Source organism: Tursiops truncatus, chromosome 5 (genome assembly GCF_011762595.2).
Source record: "Tursiops truncatus isolate mTurTru1 chromosome 5, mTurTru1.mat.Y, whole genome shotgun sequence".
In the NCBI taxonomy this organism is placed as follows: domain Eukaryota; kingdom Metazoa; phylum Chordata; class Mammalia; order Artiodactyla; family Delphinidae; genus Tursiops; species Tursiops truncatus.
The window spans coordinates 128,018,511-128,042,145 of record NC_047038.1 but is presented as its reverse complement, the minus strand read 5'-3'; the positions used below and the strand labels follow the sequence as shown (position 1 = coordinate 128,042,145).

Here is a 23,635-nt window from a genome sequence, read left to right as displayed (position 1 = left end):
GGACTTCTGTGGTATAAGTGTTCTCCAGTTTGTGAGTCACCCACCCAGCAGTTATGGGATTTGATTTTATTGTGATAGCATTCCTCCTACCATCTCATTGTGGCTTCTCCTTTGTCTTTGCATGTGAGGTATCTTTTTTGGTGAGTACCAGTGTCTTCCTATTGATGATGGTTCAGCAGTTAGTTGTGATTCCGGTGTTCTCAAAAGAGGGAGCGAGAGCATGTCCTTCTACTCCGCCATCTTGAACCAATCTCCTCGACCTTTCTGACTCTGTGCTTTTTCTCTTCCAGTCGTCTCCTCCCTCTGCCCTCCTCCAACCTTGAGCTCATAGGGTGTAATTTATTTGACCCTGTCAACTTTTTTTTAATGGGTGGTTATTATTTTTAATATGGTAGGTGTTATTCTAGGCAATTGAATTCTAGGCAATTGATCAATGAAAGGAAAAGACAAATGACCCTCCAATCGTGCAGCTTATGTTTAGAGAAACGATGAAATCCATAAACACTGAATGTAATAAGTAATCTCAATTTTACCTTGCATAAAATGTAAGTTATAATTGGACCTAGCTGGTAGGTTTGTTGTAGGATTGAATAAGATAACATATGTAATCCTTTTGGCAAAGTGTATGTCACATAAAAAACACTCTTATAATGTTATAAATGATGAAAATGTCAATGATGATAAATGCTGGACATAATCCATAAATCTTACCACTTCTCTGTTTGAGAAATAATGTGAGGGACCTCATTGTCATAGAATGAATGCCACCCCAGGACATCAACTGTGATAAGTACTAAAATGAGAGCAAAAAGCAAGATGTGATGGGCATTGAAAACAATAAATGGTTTTTACATACATACATGTGTGCATATCTGTACACACACATCAGTCAATCTAAATATTTTTGTCAGATTCAAAAACATTTGTTATAAATAAAATACATTTCTCTTTACCACTGGAATTTCTTGCCAGTCTGAATAGCTATTGATATTTATTCAACACTTGAAACATTTGTTAGGTTAGTAGGAAAGGTAAATATCTTTTGATATTTAGCATCTATATCTCATTCTTTGAAATTATCTGACGAAAGTCATCGATGACCCTTTCTCCTGACCTTTTTTAATGACCCATTAATTCCCCCTGCAAATTTGAATATTATAAATGTGAAGAAATAAGCCTCGTAGTTCTTATTTTTAATTGCTTAGTAAATGCCACTTTTCCTTTCTCGCATTTCCCTTCAAATGGCTGAAGGATGAAGTGGAACGTGTCCTAATTTCCCCTTTGCTGCCATTCAAGTTCAGTGATGAATATGATTGGATTCAACTTGTTTGCATATTCAAATATAGAATGATTAAGACAGCACGTACATATCTATCTTTTAATTTTAAGCATATTACTCACTTGCTCTGTAAATTTAAAGTCGTAACGCTTGACCAGATCTGAAGGTTTACTTTGTTTTTTTCTGTAAAAGCACTCTGATTCTGAATGTTTCAGCATTACTCCATCATTGTTTTTGGATACTTATGTTTTTATCTTTAATCATTTGTAGTAGCATCATATTCCTTACAACTGAAACTGAAAATGTTGCTTTGCTTTTCATAACTTTTCCTTTTGACACATGATTTCGATTAACTAATACATATAATGTGAAAAAAATATAAAGACTCCTGTATTCCCTTTCAAGAAGAGAAGACAATCTGTATCTCTCTTTTTCTCATTTGTACTTCTTAAGTCTCAGACACATTTAATGTCAAAGGAAAAGCAAGTGTTTCAGTGTTTTATATTCATTTCATAAACTAAAAATTTTGGAGATTGAATTTATACTTTTACTGTAGATTCTATAATTGTGCCAGTAAGGAAATGGGTAAAATATTTTGTAAAAAGTAGCTTACAATTTTAGTTTTCTTCATTTTAAAAGAGCAAATAAATCTGAGTGAGACATAGTTTGGTTAAACAAAACTGAGATTATTTATACAGTTAAGCTCTAAATTGCTCTTTTGGGTCTTACGTGTTTTGAATGTTGAAGTCATGTAACTTACTGAAATGTTCCAGGTCAAAGCTTTTAGTTTTTGTTACTCACTTTCTTGTGAGATAGCTATTTATTTGTAAATATAAGGATTCCAAGGGTGTTAAACTCTTCCACAGGTATGTAGAAGTACATATAGATTATTAAATGAGATATTTATTATAAATCACATAGTACAGGGTCTGGCACACAGTAGGAATTAAAGAACTATTAGTTGTTACATTATTTTATTTATAAAGAAAAGTTCTTGATGTTTTAATACGTAATACAGACATGTTATTTCCCAAAAGTATATACCTCAAAAATAAATTATATACTTGCATATGTAATTTATATACAAATATATATGTATAGTTTATATGTATAATATATATACTATATATAAATATATATGAAATTGAAATTGATTTTAAAAGCTTTTAAAAACATTTTCCTTATAAATGGACAACACTCCTGATTTCAGACCTTTTACTTTCTCATTCATCCTTTCACTTCAGTTATCCATTGGTAGGTTTTTATTTCAATTAAATCATTTTTCAATTGGAAATTTTTGAGAAAAACATTAAATTCACCTAAAGACTGTGTAGTTTATTATATAGACCTAAGATTTTGTTGGGAATGGAGTAAATTTGTCCTTTGGGCTCCTTTTAGTAATCAGCCAAATGAGCCATAGCCTGATAAAGTTAAAACATTAGAAATAAAATGTGTTTGTAGCTCCCTGATAGTCAGTTAAACTGCAGTAATGACCCCAATGTATTTTATGAAATTAAACGCTTGGATACACTGTAAAATATATTCTCAGAATAATTGGGTATTTACTTAACTTGCATCCTGATGTAATATTGTTTTAGAAACTCTTGAAGAACAGTTTACATATATTATCTGGAACAGTGCTGTCCAATAGAACTTTCTGTGCTATGGGAAATGTTCTCTGTGTTTCAAATAGCCACATGTGGCTGAGTAACTAGATTTTTAATTTTATTTAATTTTCATTAATTTAAATTTAAATAGTCACATGGGTTTAGAGGCTATGTTATTGAACAACACAGATTTAAAGTAGTAATCTTTTCTTCTATATATTTCCACCAATATTGTAATCATTGAATTATGTGCACTATCACTGTATTATCTATGTCATGTACTTATTCACAAAAATACATTTTTAAGAATATTTACAGTACTAGAAAAAAAGCAATAGTCATATCACGATTGTTGAACTTAACATTTGGAATCAGTTATTTCTCAAAACATTAGATCACAACTTGAGCCAAATTGTAATTTTTTATATTATATGTCAATTTTCATTAAGCAAAATAGCGTTTTTTATGTATGTCTGTCACACATTACAGACTGGATATTTACTCTGAGATCTAGATATATTTGTTGAAATGATTTTCAGATATTAAGAGTAAAGTCGAGGGCAGTTACTACAAATAGGACACAGGCACTCAACAAATAATTGGTAAATGAATAAATAGGCCCAGATAGAAAAAAACATTAAAAATGTTTTATTGGCTATATTAACCTTTTTCTTAAGGCATTAGAGAACATGCAATGAAACCTCAATTTTCAACCCAGGCAAGTGGTATTATAGCACTGTGGTATGTTACACAAATACTGATATCTTATTAAACTCATTATGGCCCTTTGCTCACAGGTGTGTTATGACTTTTTTTATTTATTGGCAGAAAGACACATCTTTACTTTGGAAAAAATATATATAATTTCTTTCATTTTATGTGGAAGATAGAAAAACATCATTTACTAGTTACTGTTACTAGTATAAAGAATCAGATTAGAATGATAATTTGCTGTCACATATCTGTGCATAGAAAGTACCCATCTATGGAGATAGTAATACTTATAATTGTCTACGAAAAGCCCTTCTATCTACACAAATACGTACATTTATAACTTGTTTTATGATTCTAGATGTATTGTCTCCCATAAATATTCATTATATTTTTGCTATAAATATACAAACTGAAGAATTGGAAAATAATGTAATAGAAATAAAATAGAGTAGCCCTTTCAGTAATTTTTGAAAAAAAGAATGCTGTTTCATTTCTAAAACAGAAGGTGCTATTAAGAAAATTTGTATCACTAGAATGTCAATGACATAACTATGTTTCAAATATGGTATTTTTTGTCTAAAGTATTTAGATCAACAGTCACAGTGTCCGTGGGTAAGATGTTTGGACAAGTCTCACAAGGCTACAGTCATGATGTTGGCCAGCTTGGGTCTCAATGTGAGGCTTATCTTCCAAGCTCAGCTGGTTGTTGGCAGAATCGAGTTCCTTGGATCAGTAGAATTCACGGTGGCTTTGACTTCAAGGCCAGTAGGAACACACTTCTAAGATGCTTTATCTTCTTTTAAAGGCTCCTATGATTAGGTCAGGACAGTCGGGATAGGCTTCTTTTATTATTGACTGAAAGACAACTTATTATCAACCTAATCACATGCCAATCCCATCATATTTACAGGTTCCACTCACACTCAGGGAGGAGGAGTATATATAGAACATGAACATCAGTGGGTGGAATCTTAGAGGCCACCTTAGAGTTCTACCTAGTATCATAACAGATGAATATGTTATCAATAAAATATACATTATTAATAGACACTGGTAATAAAAATGAGATACATATGTAATTAAAAACTACACAAATGTGTTTTCATTAAACTCCTAATATATATAGTATTATTATCTAGAAAATAATGTTTCCACTATATAACCTTTCTAATTTCCTTTTCTCTTTATTTCACTTGATTCCTGTTTTTCCTGCTTCTATAGAAGGGTTTTTAACAATGGCCTTCTATGTAGTCTGTTCCTCAGAAATTTCAGTCTGTTTTATAATAAAGAATTTGCTTACCTTTCATGACATTTTCAAAGTTATATTTACATTTACAAATCTCCCAAATGAACAAAAGGAAAAAAATAATTATAGCCTATGAAATAATTCTCACATGCCGATCAAGCAAATAAGAAAATTATTTTTCTGTGTCACTATTAATCTCATTAATCATTAAGTAATCGAAGACATAGAATTTTAACAAAATTAAATTTTAACAGTGTGAGGTTCAGTTACTCAGACAGGACTTCTAAGCCTTTTACAGTTTTGATAACAACCATATGTAAGACTGGAGAAAGTAAAAGAAACTGAGTATATACTGATTGACAGTCAGTTTCTTAGGGATTTTATAAAAGCGAGACATTTGAGGAATACTTTTTAAATAACACAAATAATTAATTTTAACTCTCATAACTTTTTTTTCCTTTTTTTTTTCTTTTTTTTCTTTTTTTTTTCCTCATAACTTTTTATCTTGAGAAAAAGACTTACAGAAAAATTGCAAAAAAGAGTACTTGTGATCACATATGTCACCCAGATTTCCTTAATGTTAACATTTTATATACTATAGTAAAATGATCAAAATTAATACATTAATATTCATTCAATATATTAATTATACTGTAGACTCTATTTGGATTTCCTCTGCTTTTTTCACTAATGTCCTTTTTCTGTTATAAGGTCTAAGCCACGGTCCCACACACATGGAGCTGCGTTATCCTCCTGTCTCTTCCATTCTGTGCCAGTTCCAGAGTTTTTCCCTGACTTCACGGAGGGAGGACTGGTCATGTATTTTGTAGATCATTCCTTAATTTGAAATTGTCTGGTATGTTTTTTATCATTAGATTTAGGTTATTAATTTTCGGCAGGAGTACCACACAAGCAACATAATCTAATTTCAACCATGATCCTGATATGTCTCTTACAGATGATGTTAACATTTATCACTTGGCTAAGATGTTGCGCATCAGGTTTCTCCACGGTCAAGTTACTGTTGTGCCCTTTTTAAATATTATATATCCTGGGGGAGATATTTTTAAGACTGTGCAAATATCCTGTTTCTCCTCAAACTTTTACCCACGGATGGATCTTGCCTCCAACAATTATTATTGTTTTATTGGTGAGTTTCTATTTCTTCACTGGAAATTGGGAATATTGGAATTATGTTTTAAGGGTGAGCTGTCCCTCTTCCCCCATTTATACATTTACACGATTATTTTTATTATTATGACCTCATGGTTATTTATTTTTTGGGGATATAATCCAATACTGCTGTTATTTATTTTGTTCCTCAAATTATTCCATCTTTGGCTATTGGGAGTTGTTTTAGGGAAGCTTCTGTATCTTTTTGACATAATATCATCCTTTTTTGAGCACTTCTTTTTTTCTCTAGCACCACAAGATGCTACAGGCTCATCTTGTATTTTTCACTCCCTAGCCTAGAATCAACCACTTCTACAAGGAGCCCATTTCTTTAATATGAAAATGGTTTTAGAAACCAAGATCTAGGTGCTAGGTGTACTTATTACTTTTTGTTTATCATTGCTTCTAGGTGCCTCTTTGGACAGAGCTAGAACATATATGATTATATTAACCCATTTAAGCTCCTCATTCAGAGATAAATAACAGTTTAGTCCCTTGTTACCCAGAGTGTCTGTGGTCTATGGATCAACAGTGTTGATATCACCTGAGAGTTTGTTAGAAACCCAGAATGCCCACCACACAACCTAATGCATCAGAATCTCCATTTAACAAGGTTGAAAAGCCCTGATTTAGACAAGGAGGTTTCTCTTATTCTCCTCAGTTAAAAATCATTTGAAGAGCTTGTTAAAACTTTTACCAAGGCCCTTCCCAGGAAATTCTTTTTCAATGGGTTTTGATATTTATGTGTTTAACTAATACTTAAGGTGATTTTTATTGTCAAGTAAGTTTAGAAATCACTGATCTACAGGTTTATCCCTGGTAGATGCAAAAATGGGAATGTCTTTAATACTTGAAATGGTGCTATCCTCAACATCAACCAGGTTATTTATTTCCCTACTGATTCTTAAATTTACATTTGTAAAGCACTTCATATATTTCAAAGTGTTTTTGTATCAGTTCGTTTGAAAAATTATCTTTCCCAAATAACCATCATCACTCTAAGCCTTCCTTCATATCACCTCCAAAGTTATATGCCTAAAAGAAAGATGAGACCATCTGACTTCTCTCTCCAGAAACTTCAAAAGTGTTTCATTAGGTCTGAAACCAATTGTCTGGTATATACGGCCTTCCGTGATTTCACTCCAATATTAACTTTCTAGCCATATCTCTCTATACGTATACACTCACCCTCTGATTTTATTCATTTTGTTCTCTCTGAATGGTATTCCTTCCCCATTTCACCCCATTTGTTCTTAGAGCATTCCATTAAGGTCCAATACCTGCCTCAAATGCTATTGCTTCCAAGATAGAATCCTGAATTCCTGTAGTTATCTGTAATAACTGCATCTAGGTATGTGCACTGCACTTAGCCATAATAGAGGTGTGTGTGATCAATTTTCTTTATTTTGCCTTATATTTATACATACGTATGTGTTCTGACTCCACCCCGTACTAGATAAGGAGAGCACTGAGGATAGAAATGAGGTCATAATGGGATCATGGTTCCGTCTCTAGGCATTAATAAAGGTTAAATTGTTTCACTCTTCTCTTTACTATAGTTGATAGTGATTGGTAAATATGTGTGTTATAAGTGAGCTGGGATAACTATGACATGTTGTCAAAAACAATCATATGCCAATTATCTTTAAATAGATGTGAGATTTTCTAGTCTGTCAGATGATGACTATTCTAGCACTGCTATGTCCCGAGTAAATAAATAAATAAATATTAAATAAGTGAATAAATAAATAATAAAATTAAAAAGAAAGAAAAGGGGGAAAAAACAGTTTGTATAGTTTTCCTTATGATGGAACGAGGAGAACTCTGGAAGAAGAAATAAAACATTCTATTTAAAGACATCATCCCAAACCTCAAATTGCAATGAGAACAGTTGACACAACTATTTTAGAAGGAAAACTGTAGAGCATTTTTTTCAGTATATGATATCCGATGCCTTACAACATTTTTATATTACACTTTAGGATACTTATTAGATATCAGACGTCTCTATCTTTACTTACCTAGCTAACTAATTAACTAGCTGTCTTAGAGAGGTTTTGTATAAGTGAACACTCAGAAAACATTTATAAATAAGAGTAGATGAGACTCCTGCACCTAGATAAATGCAAACTAATAGGATATGTGCTTTAGTACCCACTGGCATACTAGAGACATTGGTCTTAAAATATTCAACTCATGTTTTAAAATATTTTATTTCTCACTTGAATCACATAGCATTCATATTGACTAGTGTGATTTTGACTGGAAGACATAGTACCTAGAGAAGAAAAAGTCATATTTATTCGTAAAGAATATCAATTGAAATATGTGATTTCAAGAAACAGTAATCACAAAAGATCCCAAGGAACTAGCTATTCTCTCTGAGTCAAAAATTCTGGTGTTTTTCTGGGACTTCCCTGGTGGTCCAGTGGTAAAGAATCTGCCTTACAATGCAGGGGACGCGGGTTCGATCCCTGGTCAGGGAACTAAGATCCCACGCGTCGCAGGCAAATATAAATAAATAAAAATTCTGGTGTTTTTCTGATGTCATGCCTAATTTTCTCATCGTAAACATTTTCAAAGAACATTTGTGAAAAACCGTAAAGAACTAGTTTATAGCCATTGCTTACACATATCATACATGTATGGATAAATTAATAAATTTAATGTGATGTAAATATTTTAAATGTTTTGTTTTCTAGGACGGACAGTGTCCTATTGTCAGTGAGGCTATTGATCTTCTTCAGTTTCTAGAACAGAAGTTTTATGCTGGTTATTTTACCACTTAAATAATTTGCTTCTAAAAATGTGAAAATACCTAAAAGTCAAACCAATAATTACTCCAAACAATACAAAAATAAATTTTATCTCTCCATATTATTGTGAGCATGATAATTGTTGACCAAAAAAACAAAGGTTCCCACTTACAATATGCAGGCAAATCATATCAGTTGAACAAATAAAGCTAGGACGTATGGGACAGATGGCAGACTGAATCGTATTTGAGTGAATTATTGTATAAGAAAAAAAATCAAATATCAAAACAATGTCATCAGTTAATTTTTATTAAACAACAAAAAGTCAGTTAATAATGACAAAATTATAGGAAAAATGAAGATACATCACCTTTGTTTAATGATTGGACTCTTTTGGTGACTAATGTCATTAAGTCTCTCTCTTGTGATATGAGGGAGCTAAGATGTAAATTCAGGAGATCTTTTTTAGTACATGAACCAGAGGTGGAAGGCACAGAGCTTTATCCCTCTGATGCCTTAACATCCCTATAAGATCAGTGGGATTTAATCAAATCTCAGTTGGTTATGCAGAGAGAACAAAATGATCCCAGGAGTAGAAGATATTCATTCACCAATGCCTAGTCTGCCTAAAATGTAAGTTCAGTTGGCATATTTCATTTGTGTGTGTGTCCATTTCTAAACAAAGCCTCACAGGTTTTTTTTTTTTTTTTGCGGTACGCGGGCCTCTCACTGTTGTGGCCCCTCCCGTTGCGGAGCACAGGCTCCGGATGCGCAGGCTCAGCGGCCATGGCTCACGGGCCCAGCCACTCCGCGGCATGTGGGATCTTCCCGGACCGGGGCACGAACCCGTGTCCCTTGCATCGGCAGGCGGACTCTCAACCACTGTGCCACCAGGGAAGCCCCTATTTTTACCTTTTTGATGAACAAAGTGAGAAGCTGAAGTAAAGTCAATTTACTGGAGTTACCAGTGAAAAGAAACTTAAGGCATTATAACCTAAAACGTACAAGATTTAGAATGCATGCAACGCCATTTTAAAGCAGGGTAATTCCACATTAAAACAAAGGTCATATGATTTTCTAGTGCTGACCTCCAGCCACTTTATTTGGTCAGAAAACACGAGTCTTAGAATAACTTTGTTTTTCATTCTAAATGCAGGAGAAATTGGTAGACAGAATATATGGCTCCCTATTTAGTATGATTTGAGAAACCAAAAGCCACAAAACATCTGTTTTGAGCAGAAAACATGCCCTAAATGTTTGTGTCAGAAGTCATTCCTTCTGGATAAGAAGTAATCTATTAAAATAAAAATGTTGTACCAGTCCCTTATCAACTTCCAGCAGGCTAGCTGAATTAATTACCTAAAAGGGGTCAGGGCGGTGAGGGCCAGGCACAGCATCAGTGTGTTTTGACAGGGAAGTTACAAAAAGTGATGACCTCTGGCTTAGAAAGTGCACAATGAAATACAACGTCCCAATAATGAATTCTGAATATCCAGGGAGCAATAATACTCTAAAACAAACCTGGAGAAGATCATAGAAATGGACATGACAGGAATACACCAAAGGGTGTGAGAGCATTGGAAAAAAACTATGTTACATTTTACACTTTAGTCTTGGGCCTGTCAAATGTAAAACATAAGGTGCTTTGATACAAGCCCCAGAAACCGAATTTTGCTCACTTCATTAAAAAAAAAAATTATTTTAAGGATATGCACCAGCTTACAGAAACAAAGGGAAAGCCAAACACCAAACCGGCCTCAAGAAGAGCAGACACATGGTAATATCAGGGAACTAAGAGAGCGGGATCAGTTACACAATTTGCAAGGCCCAGTGAAAAATAAAAAGTACAAGGCTCCTTGTTTAAAAATTGAGACTTTCCAGTTAGTAGTAGCAGAACATTAAACCAAATGTAGGGCCTTCTAAGAACCAGATCCTGTGTGACTGTAGAAGGTGCAAGCCTGTGCATTTGGCCCTGGGTTTCAGGAATGAATGGGTAATCTCTTCAAGGCTCCACCATTAGAATAAGTTGGCTACTGTGGTTTTCTGTCCCTGTGCTGTGTTGCTCAAGATTCATATTTCTGGAGACCACCAGAGTTTGTTTGTAGGCCAAATTATGTGACCACACAAAAGAAGAGACAAGGGGACCTTGCTTAGCAATCCCATCAAGATTGCATGCAATCATGGGGGAGAGGAGGGACTTTCTCAAAGGAAAATGAAGGCATATTTTAGCAAAGAAAGGGGAAGAATTTGTTTATTGTGCAAGAAAAAAAACAACATACGTTCACATAAGAAGAAAAAAGAGTCCATTCTAACACTACTATGACCAACTTCTAAGAAGTTGCCTCTAAGAATATTAATAGTTCATTTTATAACAGTGCTCCAGTAATGCCTCCTTCGGATCGTAGGCACTCGACTTTAAATATCCCCAAATTGTTCACTGCAGTGATTCTAGGAAACTTTTTTAAAAAACAAAATTGTTTTCAGGTAAATTTCCCAATATAAATTATTATAGTATAATATCCTACTCTTCTATGAAACTATTGAAGAATAAGATAAAAAATGTTTTAGATGAAAAAGAGCTAGAAAGATCATCGAAAGTACTCTGAAGTAATATTAGCTTATATTTTCCAATCAATACGTATTTATGACCTTTAGAGCCTGGCTTAGTGAGCTCATTGACTTTTTGCCAAGCAGCTGTCTCTGGAGGGAGCAAACGGATTAGGACACAGACCCTGGAGCCAAAATTGTTGAATTTAAAGCCCAGTTTTGCTATTTGCATCCTGTTCAGTCTCTGCATCTTAGATTCCTCCTCTGTAGATTAGTAATACCATAATTGACTATTAAAATATCTTAAAAGGTGACAATTTAGAACACAATTCAGACTGCTCATTAAAGAAAACATTTTTTTTTTCAGGCATTGCAAAGTAGGTATAGGGGCTTCCCAGGCAGTCCAGTGGTTATGGCTCTGTGCTCCCAAAGTAGGGGGCACGGGTTCCATCCCTGGTCTGGGAACTAAGATCCTGCATGCCCCACGGCGTGGCCAAAAATAAAGAAGAAAAAAAAAAGTAGATATAAAGCAACTTAATACAGTCATTTTGGGAAGACTTGTTTTAGGAATGGAACTTCATTTCTTTCTGAGGAATTTTTTTTCCTGTTATACTTCCTTAAATGGGTAGTTGTCTCTGGAGAGGAAAGAGCAAAATGGAGGTTTTCTTTTATCAGCTCTTCTTTGGTTGTGAAAAAAAAAAGGGCTGGGTATTTTCTTTTTCATCCTCGTCTCTGTTTCAAAGACAATTGAACATTGATACCAATCTGTGTTTCTGCTGCTTGTGTGAAAGAGAAACCATCCTATGCCACCAGCACCCACCGTTATCTGGTTTTAAATGTCGAGTACACTTCAGCATAGGAAGAAAGAAACTGAGATAACATTCAAAGAGGAATATATTGGAGACAGAGTCCAACAATCTAAGTGTGTCTTCCAGACAGGAGTTAGGAAAAGATTCATCAACAGAAACCTAAAACATTTTGCAGCTTCTGACTTATCTAACCTTCTGATTTATAGCCACATATCATGTTTATATTACTGTTTGTCTATGTTCGTGCTATACTGATGAATAATGGAAAGGTAATTCAGCTACTTTAAACTGAAGCATTTAAATCAGTTCAGCTATGACACTCTGTCTTTATGTCAGTCCTTTCAAGGTCTAGCCTCAGATTCTCTTACCGGCCTCAAGGATTTTTTGTTTGTTCCTTGCAACAGATATTTATACCTTGACAGTTCTATGATGTATAATTATGTATAAATGGTGCTATATGCTTTTCATTTACACAAATAATCTGGCCTGCTATTTGTACCAAGTACAGTGGTTCTCCATTTCAGAGAGAAAAGAAGATTGACACCTTTTTCTTTCTTGTCCATTCATGGTTAAGTTTGCTATTGTTTACAAAAAAACTACATGTTTAGAATCAGCACCATTTGATGGTTCTACATGTTGATAGTGTGCTTTTACTATCATAATGTTTATTATTATAATGTTTAACATAGACATTTGAATTAAATTCAGCACCTGTTTTGAGACAGTTTTTTAATAAGCCATCTAAACATCTTCCAAGAAAACTATTTACTATAAGATTTCACAAATCTTATTTCTTAGGACATGAATAGGTATTACGGGTGCTCAATAGATAATTATTGAAAGAATGGACAAATGAATGAATGTTTAAGGAATACAGTTGTAAAGTTAGCTGGAGTCTTTACTAGGATTATTCAGCTATTATTATGCTGAATATAAGTTTTTTAAAACACATTTGATCATTAATATTTTGCTAAAAATAAAAAGCAATTATACTTTTTAGCCCCCAAATCTATACCTGTGTTTTATGTCACATGCGGGCAATCTCTAATAGGACTGCGTTTGCAGGACAGCTGTGTTCTAGTTACTGTGCACTGCAGCTGCAATTCAAACTGACCATCAAGAGGCTGGACTGTGACCTTGTATTCCACTAATCCAAACTGTATATAATATCATAATTGACTGTTCAGTATCTTAAAAGGTGATATAATTTAGGATATAATTACAACTGGTAATTGGAGAAAACAATATTTACTTATTGATATCCAGTTAATCTCCAGGTACTTTCTAATTTTTCTTAATCTTACTTTAGGCACAAAGTTGTAACTCTTCAGTACTCACGATTCCAAAAGCCACTTAATTTCTAGAATTAGGACTTTGGGACAGCTTATTGGCTAGAACCTAATTATGTACTTTTCATTTAGTAGGAATAATCTTCAAAATAAGTGGGATACTACACATTGTCTTCTATATTATTAAAAATGAGGTTTTCTCATTCCAACAATTGTACCTCCACTATAACTTTATATTACATAAAATAGTTCTCCCCAAGAACAAGAATCTTCCTTCTTAGGAGGACCTAAATTTAAACCCAGAAGCTATGAAAATTCAGTTACACTTTCTTCTCGTGCAACTACAGTTGACCCTTGAACAACACGGGTCTGAACCGTGCTAGTCTGTTATACATGGATTTTTTTTTTCAGTAAATGTATAGTTGGTCCTGCATATCCGTGGGTTTCATATATGCAGATTCAATCAACCCAGGATCCCAAATAATACATGATCCAGTGTTGATTGAATCCTGGGATATGGAGCTCATGGAGTTGGAGAGCCGACTGTGGAATTTGAGCATACATGGATTTTGATACACGTCCTTTGTCCTGGAACCAATCTCCTGCAGATACTGAGGGACAATGGTACTTGATATCTATATTCATACTCCACATGAGTTTCTATCATTTTATCATGGTTATTTCTGTCATAGTTGTTGTTTTAATTCTACTTGTTTTAGTTCTACTTCTTTCTGTATCTACCCATAACGTACTGACTACCTTAAATAGTTTTGCCTAGGTAAAGCTTCAAAGATAAATCTGGAAAGTGATCCATGGGAAATTGCAATATGTAAACCCGTTATTTAGGATTCATAAGGTAGAATTCTTAGCACACGTGTTTAGTGTATGTGAAATTGCCATATATTAACTTATTCAACAGCGACTTGGACATATAAGGCTCACGGAAGGAGAGTGTCACCTTATTCGGTGTTACTGGACCAAAAGGAAGAGACAGCTAGTGCAGCCTGAGGTAGCCGGAAGGGTTGGAGAGGATTTCCTGGGAGAGAGGGTGCACTAACCCAGGCTTAAAGGATAAGTATAAATGAGCCACATTATGTCAAAACTCACATATATCCTGGGGAAAATCATATCCAGTGAGTGCGATAAGATACGTCTAACCTATTCTGCTATTACACTACGTGTTTTGTTTGTCTTACTAAGGCGAGTGGCACAGTGGGCTGGAGATACACCCCTGGAATTCATGTATTTAAAAGTAAGCCCAGGTGCTTTTTGTGTATGTAGGAGTGAGTTTGACAAGATATTTAGAAATTCTTGATTTTGGGTAATACGGAAAATTTTACTTTTCTAGTTGAAATTGAATGTAGACCATCACAGTGCCTTTCGTTACCTCAAGAATGGAATCTGGGAAATTTGGTTGATAAGTGTGATGGAGGTTTTACTAATCTTTCTCAAACTGATAAAGTTTTGTGGTTCTAAAGATTTACTCAAAGTCAAAATCTCCAATTCTTTTAGCTTTGAAAAGCATTGGAGTTTTACAGTTTCCTTGCCGCTACGTATTATGCCAGTAATTTTAGGTATTGCCTTTATGTCAAGTTACAGCACAAGAATTGATTTTCTGTTTGGAAACACTACTTCCTATATTATACTTTCATGGCTAATACTTATTACACTTAGTTTGCCAGATCTTGAATATTTTAAAAAGGTGAAGGGCATAGAAAAGTCTTTTAAAGCTATGTAATTGACTGTAGGTTGTATTAACTTTTAGCATATCTTCAGTGGTATGTATTATATCAGAATTTTTATTGTAATAGACCCTAGCTGCAATATTTGTAAAAAATTGCATTTTGTAAAGGTTACTTAGATACCTAGAGGCAAATTGAAGACATTCTATAGTTTTGTTGTGTTTTTTAAGAATGTTCTGATGTAATACAAATTATTGTAAGCAAATATCAGTTACATATTTTTTATAAATTTTCTTATAAATTATATCTAAAAACCCATTGTGTGCTCTCCTTAAATGGTCATAAGAGGAGACTTTTACATACAAATTCTTAAAATGATGACATTAACTTCTAAATATATTATGCGATAATGAAATAGGATGGGTTTTATAGTGATAGTTTGGTTCTGAAAGATTAATCACATTCCCTCCATGATATGGATGTGAAGCAAGACCTTGGTACTTTTGTGACTTATTCTCCTGATATTGAAGGGAAAAGGGCAGGCAATAAGTAGTATTGGGAAAAAATTATTTTCTAAAATATAATTTACATCTCTAAAAGTGATGATTCTCATTTTACTGATTCTATTACCCTACAAATATGAAACTCTTATAGCTGAAAAAAATTCGTTTAAAAAAAAGAAAGAAGTTTCATAGTAAGGCAAGTCATATTAGAGCTTGAATTTGTGACTTTAAAAAAAAAGATTATTTTTTCAAAGCAAATATAAAATAATAAATTGTGTATTTCTTTCACTAAAAAAATCTTAAATTAATTATAATATGTAAATTATATAAATTATAATATATAAAGTACACCAAATAGGTAACTATAAAATATGTATCTTAGATAACTATAGAAGATGCCAAGTGTCTAAAATATATTTATAGAATTCCATCACCAATCAAGACATTAACTATAAAATAATATAGTAAAACTCTTTCCCATTTTTAGATGATTTTCATGTTTATAAATGCATTTGAAAGTAAATTTAATAACAGTTTACTACAGTGGAATTGAACTATTTTAAAAAGCTCTTTGGTATCATAGTGAGATAATTACTTCTCAGAGATCAGATTTTGTTTGACTTTAATTTGTTTTCCTTGTATAGTTCAAAATTTTCCAAATGAAATCACTTCCATGGAGTGGTGGATGAGAGGGTGGGAAAATTTTCCTGACCCCCAGAATAGAGAAGTGTAAAATAAGGAAAATGTTGAAGATAGGAGTCTGCAAACATATCAGAGAATTGACGTTGTTTACATGATGAATTGCCTGGAAGACTAGAGAGAAGGAACTTAAGTTTTTTAAAAAATATTTGATTGATTATCTGTTAGACACAGGAAGACCAGCCAGTTTATGAGGTTTTCTAAATTGAGAATCACTTCTGTAATATCAGGGGACAATAAATTAAAATTTGATCTCTATCTATATAAAATATTTTTGATAATTCTGTGCCCTCAACTTTCTGACAGCTTGAGTGCTCTGGCAAAGAAAAATGATTACACTATTAATTCAATCATAGCATAATTAAAACTTACAATATCTACAATTAAATGAGTAATTGCAAAGTGAAAAATGTATACATGTGCACAGATTTTGTATATCTTTATATGTGTGAACATGGGAGTTTTTAAACAATAATTTGAGTCGCTCTTTGCTGAACTTTATTGTACTACGTTCATCTCTATATTTATCAATTCTAATTCTTTTTGTTACAGAAATGATCTTTAAACTGGATCTTAAATGATATGTGAAAACAAAAGTAGAGAATGGCAGGGAGAAACATGGATGACATTAATGGCATGGAGAAAAGTTGCTAAACAAAGGCAATCAACTCAGTCATTTCTTTTTATGATTAAACAACTACTTTCAAAGTTTGTATGAGTAGATTTACATTCATAGAATATCTACATTCTTGAAAATTTTGGAGAAGGAAATTCTAACTGTTGTAGGGAATAGGAGTCCTTACTATTTAATCTTATTCCCTAAGATCGTAACCTAATATTTTACTACTGTAGCGTCAGTGAAAATAACATAGATAAATACAAGTATATTTAAAATTTTAACCCTATTAAAAGATGATGCAAAAAAAAAAAAAGATGATGCAGTATGAAGAAAAGAGCACTGGACTACAAGTCAGGAGACTGGAATTGTACACCTTCTAGCTGTGTGACACTTAGAAAATTAATTTAGGTTTGAGCTCCTTATATATTAAATAGGAATGTTAAACTAGATCTATAATGCTTTCTGTAGCACTAAATTTGATTGTTCTTTTGATATGAGATGCAAAGGAGATTTCCTTGAAGAAGTGATGTATTTTAAGGCAAGATCTGGAAGGTGGGTAAGCGACACTTTTTCATGCAGATAGAAGAACATATGTAAAGTTCCTGAGGCAGGTTGGAGCTTGGCACGTTTCAGGGCCTGAATGAAGAGCAGTGTGATTGGAACTTAAAAAACAAGGAGGTAGTTGTTAGCCGATGAAGTGTGGTGAGGCAGACAGTTGCTAGATTATGGAGAACCTTGTTGGTTGTGTTAAGGTATTTGGATTTTATCTTACCTTTCCCCATATCTTGCCTTTCTTATACCCGTCACTTAAGCTACTAGTGAAATCCTCCTCATATGTAAATTCATATGTAAATGTAAAATATCAACACGTTCTTATAACCACTATCCTCCTGTGGAAGGATGGATGCTGGTTTCATCCCTTCCAGAAATATCCAATTATAATATAAATATCCAATTATAATATAATTTGAGATACAAGTATTTTCCTAAGATGACACTTCCAGTTAAACCATATATTTTGAAAGAAAACATAAGAAACATACATAGTATATTCATCAACCAAGCCTTTTTGTAGTTAGTTCCCTAAACATTTTTTTATTAGGTTCTGGGATGCCAGTTCATGAATATAGATTTATACCTTCATGCCTGTCTTAGAATTATTCAAAGCTAAGATTTAATTTACCATAAATAATCTGGGCCTTTTTGAAATGAGGTTTAAATAACAATAAGTTTCCCAAAGTGTGGTTTTTAAAAACACAATATTATTTTCTTCAAATCTACTTAATGGAGCTTTGGAAGGCAGTTATATACATATGCTTATTTATTATGCTGTACAAATGGAGATTACTTTTACTTTTCATTCCTTGGAAATCTAGTTCAGAAATCCTAGGCACATTATAAAGTGTAAATCATTGCGATCCCTAATGACCACAGATATTTGCTCTCATGAAAGGTGTCAGTACACTAAATAAGGAGTAGCTCCTATGACAGGTAAGAGCATCAATCTTTTGCAACTGACATTTTCTTGCATTTTGTTAGTAATTTGGGCCATTATGTTGGGAAGTTTTCAAATGATTGAAGAATACATATGGGTGGGAAGAAAATATCTCAGTATCCAAATGATAGTTCTAGTTATAACCAAATGATTAAAAAATAAGGAAAATACTTTTATTTTCTCTTCCTGGTAAGGAAAAATTCTTTAACCACTGTATAGTTTATGTCAAGATATATATTTTCCCATTAAACTTATCTGTCATACTAAAAATAGAATTGCAGCAGAACTTTTGAACTAGCTTGGTAGAAAATTTCTTTCACACAAAGGATCCCAGTGACAAAAGTACAGAGCCAATTCACCATAGTAGTTTGAGTCAAACGTTTTAAATACCAGTTGAAACTCTCCAGTTTCTCAAGTTGAAACTTTCAAGAATATATTTAATGTAACATTTATGAATTTTGCTGTCAATTTTACACAAAAGCTTTATTATCTAAAACGTACAGACTAAGAAAGGCCCATAAGTCTCAATTTGACTCTCTAAATGTTACTAAATTTTCAATTATAAAGACTTGGTTGGCATTTCTCATCAACAAGGCAAGTGAAAATATTACTGGGCAATTCTAGCAAAGATTCATGGAGATGATACAGAGAGGGTGAAGTGTATATGGATGTGCTCAGTGGAGATTACATTGTCTTTGTTTTTTGTTTGCAGTAGTTATGGTGATTAATGAACCACTGTATCGGGCTTCAGTATCTTACCCTTTGTGTGTGTGTGTGAAGTGAACGGACTATCTGTTTTGATATAAAGCACATTTCTTCAGTTTTCTGGACAATAATAATTCAGAGTGTTGGCAGACAGAGAGCTATATATCCTGAAGTACATGAATTGCATCATCTCATGAGCCCTGCTAATGCAGGAACAGGAGAGCACCTGAACCTTGCTCTACCCTCCCGGCCTTATTATGGGTTGTCTGTGCCAGGGGAAACTATGACTTCATATTAGAGACTTTTCTCCTTTTCTTATCAATTACAGGGATGGATTTTTTTAGGTGTATTTGCCCAGAGACACATGGGTATTTTTGGCCCAATCATAGTCTATTGTTAAACACATTAGTATTCAAAATATTTAATAATTGTAATTCCCCAGGCACCAATCAATCAGAAATACAATGACCATAAATATAGACTAGGATACCTGTGCCGGCCTGTGCAGCTGAGTAGCAGACCTGATTAACAGCCCATTTTACTAATTGACTCAACCTAATGAAGAATGGTTTTGATTATTGTGGTGTTGCAGCCCACTCTTTTTCATGTAGAAATAAATGGATTTGTTTTCCATATGGGAAAGAATATTAGCTGTTATTTTTTGGTATCAATTATTAAGCAGTTAATGTTCATGGTGAGCCTCTTGAGGTCAGTGACAGAGTCCTATTAATCTCTGCAACACCAGCCGCTGTTGCTCTGCTGGACACAATGTGGATATTTTCCATAACTGTGACATAATGCCATCATTCTCTTTCTTGTTGGAATTAAGGATAGATCCAAACTTTTGAAGTGTAAAACAAATGGCTAATTTTATCTTCTAAGTACATTTCTGCGTATGGTCCATTCGTAACTATCTGAAACAGCAGTGATCCTTAGTTGTGTAAATGCTAAAATGTAATCCTTAGAATCTCAGTAATTTCCTGAAATTAGTTGCAGAACTTCACACTGGTGTGGTTTGTGAAACCTTTTTCAGTCTTAACTGATGTTTAGATACATAATTGGACAAATAGGTTTGCTGGTTCAAAGAAACAGCAATCTAATTAAAAGGAATTATAAAATTGTTAGTTTATTTTATTGTAAGAGTGCTGGGAAATTTGGAACCGTGGGTGGCAGCCCTGCATTACATAAAAATTCACCTTCCAGAAAAATGTCTGTGTACAAATGAGAGTTGTATGCATAGATTATTACAAAGAATTGTTTTGTTCATTTATGCATTACTGTATTCATTTGTTCAACTTCAATTATACAGTTATTTACTGAGTCAGCTTAATATGTGCCAGACACCAGGCAAGTTCACAACTTAAACCTGATAAATCTTTGAAAATTCTACTATAACTAAAATAGTGTTACTTGTGCTGTGAATTTTAACTTTTATATTTTATTTTCCTATTGGTCTTCGACACTAAAATAAAAACCTTTAAGAATGATCGTATAGCTCACTACAAGTTGTATATAATTAAAATGAATCAGTCATGTCTAATAAAATATATTTATTTTTAAAATTTTTTATTTTATATTGGAGTATAGGTGATTAACAATGTCGTGATAGTTTCAGGTGTACAGCAAAGTGATTCAGTTATACATATACATGCATCTATTCTTTTTCAAATTCTTTTCCCATTTAGGTTGCAGCATAATATTGAGCAGAGTTCCCTGTGCTGTACAGTAGGTTATTGTTGGTTGTCTATTTTAAATATAGCAGTGTGTACATGTCAGTCCCAAACTCCCTAACTATCCCTTCCCCCGTGGTAACCACAGGTCTCTAAGTCTGTGAATCTGTTTCTGTTTTGTAAATAAGTTCAATTGTATCATTTCTTTTTAGATTTTGCATATAAGCGATATCATACAATATTTGTCTTTCTCTGTCTGACTTCACTCAGTATGACAATCTCTAGGTCCATCTATATTGCTGCAAATGGCATTATTTCATTCTTTCTAAATGGCTGGGTAATATTCCATTGTATATATGTACCACATCTTCTTTATCCATTCCTCTGTCGATGGACATTTAGGTTGCTTCCATGTCTTGCCTATGGTAAACAGTGCTGCAGTGAACATTGGGGTGCATGTTTTTTTATGGATATATGCCCAGGAGTGGGATTGCAGGATCATATGGTAGCTCTATTTTTAGTTTTTTAAAGGAACCTCCGTACTGTTCTCCATAGTGGCTGTATCAATTTACATTCCCACCAACAGTGCAAGAGGATTCCCTTCTCTCCACACCCTCTCCAGAATTTATTGTTTGTAGATTTTTTGATGATGGCCATTCTGACCGGTGTGAGGTGATATCTCATTGTAGTTTTGATTTGCATTTCTCTAATAAGTAGTGATGTTGAACATCTTTTCATGTGCCTCTTGGCCATCTGTATGTCCTCTTTGGAGAAACGTCTATTTAGGTCTTCTGCCCATTTGTTGACTGGGTTGTTTGTTTTGATGATATTAAGCCACATGAAAGTATATTTTAAAAATGAAAATATAAATGATGCTTTGTGTAATTATAGGTATGTTTTATTTTTTTCAATTTTTGTTTTTGTTCATTTGCTTGCTTGTTTATGAGATGCAGAATCTTGTGACTAAGAGCTCGAGTGCACTGCCTGCGTTCAAATCTCTGCTCTGTTGCTTGTTTGCTGTATTGCCATCAGCATGTACCTTAACTTCTTTGAGATTCAAATCCCTCAACTGTGAAATGGGGATTTTAATACCTCAAAGAGTTGTATGAGTATTAAGTGGTTTAGCATATATGAAGTCCTTACAGGACTACCTGAGATACATTAATTATTGTATATATATGCATGTTAAATGGCTGGTAGGAAAAAAAAATCTTATCCTGCTTATGTACTTAGGTTGGTTCATCTCAGGTCAACTTCTTAATAGCTATTTTAATTTGAGAAAAATTACTTATCTGGGCCTATTTTCTCATATGTAAAATGAAGATACTCATTATAGCTACCTCTTGGTTTTGTTCAAGGTTTGGATAAATTAACACACATGAAGTGGTTAGCACAGTACTTGGCCCACAGTCAATCCTCAAAAAATGTTAGCTATGACTATTTATTTATTATTTCATTGTAAATGTGAAGTGGGGATAGTAATTAATACGATCACTTCAAATAACAATTGTGATCTTGAATATACCCATGAAGACAAGTCAACAATTGTGTGATCCAAAAATGTGTTTCTTTGCTAATTATCCGATACTTTATAAATTGTTATACTATTTGTGAATAATCAGATTTGGATAAAATTAACCAAGGACGTATTTTTTTATTTGCGTCGTTGCCTGACCTTGGTGGCAGGCTCCAAGGCAACTCTGTTTTTTCTCAATTTAGGTTGCCAAGTGACCTCGTCATATACTTCAGTAAATAATATACGTAAAAGCTATTGAAACTGAGCATAAGTTTCATAAATAGCCTGAGCTATGTTATAGTATTGCCATTATTGTATAGGCCCATTAGTTTTGGGTTTTTTTTTGCGGTACGCGGGCCTCTCACTGTCGTGGCCTCTCCCGTTGTGGAGCACAGGCTCCGGACGCACAGGCTCAGCGGCCATGGCTCACGGGCCCAGCTGCTCCGCAGCATGTGGGATCCTCCCGGACCGGGGCACGAACCCGTGTCCCCTGCATCGGCAGGCAGACTCTAAACCACTGCGCCACCAGGGAAGCCCCTTTATTTTTATTTATTTATTTTAGGCCCATTAGTTTTAATGAATGGAAACAAATTTAGAAAAACTCATTAAAAATGACTATTTTCATAGGCTGCTCTTTTCATACTATTTTTATATCTGCCTCATAGGCATATTTGGAAAATTGTTAATCTTAATATCTTTTCTTTATATATACCTTCAATATAAGCGTGTTATTTTCAAAATGCAGTATTTAAAAATAATTGTTTATATCAAGTAATCAATAAAATATTTTCCACACATTACTATGCTAAAAATTTAATTATTTGATAAGCATGCTAATTACATATGAAGTTATGCATCTCACAGTTATTTCACTATTTTCACATAAAATCCTATGCATACTAGTCTTTCTTAATCCACAAAATGGTTGAATCCACAATTGATTAATTTAGTAATTTAAAATAATAATTACCAAAATTTTTTATCCCAAGTTTTGGTTTCTTAATCTTTTCTTTCCAGTTAATTTTTAAGCATATTTTCAGAAAATATCTATATGAAATTTCTCTTTCAGTGATTACTTTTGAATTTCAACATTTTTAAAAGAGTTAAATAAGTGTAAACCCATTGTTATCATGTATAAAATAAATTCCAGTTGGGGAAAAAAATCACATTCTAAAATAGTGATTGTCATTGAACCTTATTACCACTATATATAAAATTGACAAATAACTTCATAATTTTGACAGAAAGTTTCAGAATTTCCAAAGACTAATGTGAAGAAATAATGAGAGTCACAAGGAAGTTTTTTCTAGCTCACTACTGACATTG

At 33.5% G+C, this 23,635-nt stretch overlaps 1 protein-coding gene across 5 annotated transcripts in view; it reads left to right on the top strand.

Moving 5' to 3' along the window:
- Positions 1 to 23,635, top strand: part of CCSER1 (coiled-coil serine rich protein 1) — a 1,269,753-nt gene that overhangs the window by 431,260 nt on the left and 814,858 nt on the right. The gene's annotated exons all lie outside the window — the stretch shown is intronic.